Source organism: Salvia splendens, chromosome 18, assembly GCF_004379255.2.
Source record: "Salvia splendens isolate huo1 chromosome 18, SspV2, whole genome shotgun sequence".
In the NCBI taxonomy this organism is placed as follows: Eukaryota; Viridiplantae; Streptophyta; class Magnoliopsida; order Lamiales; family Lamiaceae; genus Salvia; species Salvia splendens.
The window spans coordinates 22,840,176-22,844,473 of NC_056049.1; the positions used below are offsets into that span (position 1 = coordinate 22,840,176).

The following is a 4,298-nucleotide window of genomic DNA, read 5'->3' on the forward strand; positions in this document are numbered from 1 at the left end:
CGTTATATTACCATTTTTTCCTTTTTTATTTTTTTACTCTATAAATACTCCTAATTTATCATCATTTCACACACAACTACACATCTATTCTTCCCAAATCATATTCATTTCCTCTTCAATTTTCATCTAACCTCTCATCACAAAATGTCCGGCGACGAGAACTCTAGCGGTGGCGGCTCCGGCGGTTTCGACATCAACACTGGGGGCATGTACAATGTCCTTGGTGGTGGTTCCGGTTCGTCGACGCCGGGGATACCAACCACCCCATTTTGATGTGGATGCATACGTCCGTCCCTCCGCCCTGAGGTATTCGCAGGGATTATCCCAGATTCGGGAGGATTATTCCGTTGAACCCACTCCGGAAGAAGACCGAGGTGGTGGAGGAGGCCGAGGCGGTGGAAGCTCCAGGGCGGAGGCGAACGGGGAGGAGGAGGATCTAGGCCGACATCCGTACGGCCCCAAAGAAACGTTGGCGGTGTACAACATCTGGATCAGCGTCTCGTACGATCCCATCGTCGGGAATCAACAACTCCGGAAGTGCTTCTGAGAAAAGATCACCGGGACGAGATTAAGTCGAAGGGCTCCCGTCGCTGCACATATAAGATGCTCCGCGTTCACTTTGACTGAGTCGACAGAGAGGTCAAAAAATTCTGCGTCATCTACAAGAATGAAGCGGCTCATTACCAAAGCGGAGCCACGGGAGCCGACATTCTGAGGTCGGCTTTGCGAGTCTACTTCGACGACACCGGCAAACAATTCAAATATGTCTGATGTTTGGGAGGTCGTCAAAGACGAGAAAATGTGAGCCGGCGGTGTGAGGTCCAGCTCGGGCTCGACCTCGAAGCGCACGAAGCACACCGCGGGTGGCCAATACTCGTCTAGTGAGGGCGGTTCGGGCAGCGCCGCAGGCCAATTTGCATTCGATGAAATTTTAATTATGTTTTTTTTAATTTTAAGTTGTATTTTTATTTTATGTTGTAATTTTATTTTATTTTTAATGAAGTGTGTTTTTTAATTGAATTTGGTTGGAAATAAAAATAAAAAATGAAATTGAATGAATAGTAATTTAAGGGACGGAGGGTTGCAGGTTCCGTCCCTTAGTTAAGAGATGGAATAAAAAAAGTGATGGTTAAGGGATGCATAGGTGACAGCGTTGCGAATCGCCTTAAGAGGTCTGGGTGTTTCCCTCCTCTGCAGCAGCTTCAAACGTCTCGCCCGCTACAAGTTCTGGTACATCGTCGTCATCTTCTGTAGCACCAGAAGCCCCAGCAGGTGCCTGCTTCTGGAATTGCTCCGCTAACTTTTTCAAATTCTCCAAGTTATCTGGACCTGGGAGTTATGTACAATAAGTTATGTTTAGTAAAGATTTTCGCGGAAACTGGTCATCACATTACAGTTCCAAGATGAGAAAAGAAGGAAAAACTACACTTACCCAACTGGTGGATAATTTGAGGAAGAATGTCCTGCAACTCTGAAAGAACCACAAAAGAATGACAATGAATTCAACTTCCATGTATTTAAGATTAGAAGACAAAAGATGACCAAAACAAGCTTTCATTAGTTAACAAATGTTTTGAACTGAACATGATCAGACCGAAAACAACAAATTATAAGCACCAAGAAACAAAATCAAATGATTAAGAGAAAGGACTCCCTTGTTCGATTTGTCATGTTACTTATAAACAAGTACTAATGTTTTTAAACCTTTATTTTCTTCAGAGGGTGTTCATGTTTAAACCGGGAATTGAAATTTCAGATCAAGGCATCAAGCATATCGACAAAATAAAGTAGGTTGCAAAGTCAGCAGAGCTAAACATACTCTTGTTCTGAGGAGTTCCACTAACAACCCAGGTGTTGGCTGAAATGGATGCTTGCACTGAAAATTCAAAAAAATAATTTGAAAAATTAGACAAAAATGTTGAAAAAGCAAATGAAGATGAGAATGCAAGAGAACTTGATAGAACTTAAATCCCAGTAGTACACCTTTGGGGTTGACGAACTGTAAAACTACATCTTCCTTGAAGATATTAACTTCCTCAATTGCAGGTATGGCATTCACTCCTATTCTCCTTAAGGTGCTTTGAAGCCTTTTGTCGTCTGTTGTGTTTGTCTTGTGTACAGCCTTCTTCTTTCTGCAAACCACACAAGTGCTTTTATTAGAAACACAAACAGAGTAACGTAGAAATGATGACAGGTGTTGCTCTTCTGCTGCCCAAGTTCCCTCTTGACAACATAAATCAGTCAAAAACTCAAAACTATAAATAAAAGTTTGCTGCATAATATCGAGAACAAACCTTCTCACTGTGCCCTTCCCACCAGTGCGGACCGAACCGAACCGGCCATCTTCATAAGTTTTTCGACATTCATCTGTAATGGAAACCACAGATAGTCTGAGAAAATGTCATGATCTGTAGTGTATTCCGGCTAAATTCCACGAATGTACGTCATGGGAGATGATATCCGTCATTTGTACCCGGAAAAAAAAAACATTTTCAGTGATGGGAAAGACGTGTGAGGCTCTCGCGTCTTTGATAAACCAAACACGCAATAGTCTCTTGCGTGTATACAAAACACGCGTTACTCTCATGCGTGTTTTAATTAAACACGCATCAAGCTCATGCGTGTTTGAATTTAGCCGAAGAAGACGAGGGAGTAAGAGAGTCGCCGGAGAAGAGAAGAGCGTCAGCGCTACTTCTTAGGCGTTTACGTTAATGGGCCTTAATAACCCAATCCATTTTCCAATCCTACGCAAATAGTAGCAATATTTTCAATTTTTCATTCATTCAAACACGCATGAGCTTGATGCGTGTTTAATTAAAACACGCATGAGAGTAACGCGTGTTTTGTATACACGCAAGAGACTATCGTGTGTTTGGTTTATCAAAGACGCGAGAGCCTCACGCGTCTTTCCCTTCACTGGAAATGTTTTTTTTCCTGGTACAAATGGCGGATATCATCTCTCATGACGTACATTCGCGGAATTTACCCCAATTTATTCCATCTTATATATACACCTAATAATTACAACATGCCAACAAACACAATCTGCAAAGTGAAGTCTTCCAAAGGCCTCTTATTCTAACAGCAATTCGTCGTAATTATAGCAACAACGTAGAATAAATTCCACATTCCAAGAGTGCAATAGCCAGAAAAGGCCCAATTTTTAAAAAGCTACAATAAACCAAAAGGACAACAAAATCAGAGGATGAGCAAATAATTCAATCAGAAGGAAATGAAAATGAATACAATAAACTAACGAATCGAGCAAAAAATACTCATTCAGCAGGAAAATTAGCAAATCACTCAACACCAACAGCGAGCATAACGAATTCACTGATTTCGAATCGAGAACATATAAGCATGGTTTGAAAATGAAAAACCTCCCCTTGCCTAACAGATTTACATAATAAAGCAAAAATCAGAAGCATTAAACGAAAGGCAAGCTGAAATCTAGACGCCGCAAATGGGAAGAATGAACAGTAATTACCTCTGCGAAAATGTGAAGCAGGAGAGTGGAGTAGTGATAGAGGAATGTCAATTTAGCCCGCAACCCATGGACGGGCCTGAATAGCCCGCCAAATTTATATAGTTAGCTGAAAATTTCCAGCCCGATTAACCGGCAACCCGTTAGGATCAGACCCGAAAACCCGATGGGCTGGCCCGAAAACCTGATAAAATTTCTATTGTTTTATTTGTTTGACTCTAATTCGACACTTTATTGATTATTTTATAATATAGATTACTGAAAAAATAACTTTCCATTTTATATATAAATTATATATTAAGTTTTTATTAATATAATAATAGATAAATGAATTAGAAACTTTAAATTCACTAAAAAATATATTTAAATTTCTAAACATGCTTTAAAATTTCTTGATGTTTATGTTTTATTTTGCATAAATCTCATATTTGATCATATTTATGTTTGAGTTTAAGCATATATCTCAAATTTATCATAATTACATATTTTACATTTTATAAATATAACTAATTTTCACAATTATTTATTGGATTGATCGCATGTTAATTTTATTGGTAGCAATCCGATTAACCCGATTGTCTAGCCCGAAACCTGAGCTGGATTAGAGTTGAACTTTTATAACCCGGAAAAATCACAACCCGATTAGCCAGCACCCGATTGACCCGCAACTAGAATAGGGTTGACCCAAAACACAGTGGACTGGCCCGATTGACATCCCTAAGTGAGAGAGTGAGCGCAAGAGGCGGAGTTAGGAGGAGGATAACAAAATGAAACCCTAGCTCCAGACTTCAATCTTTGTAAATAAATTTTATTC

At 39.9% G+C, this 4,298-nt stretch overlaps 1 pseudogene; it reads right to left on the reverse strand.

The window, feature by feature from the left end:
- Positions 1-1,028: 1,028 nt before the first annotated feature.
- On the reverse strand, positions 1,029-3,472 carry LOC121777736 (annotated as a pseudogene).
- Between the last annotated feature and the right edge of the window lie 826 nt (positions 3,473-4,298).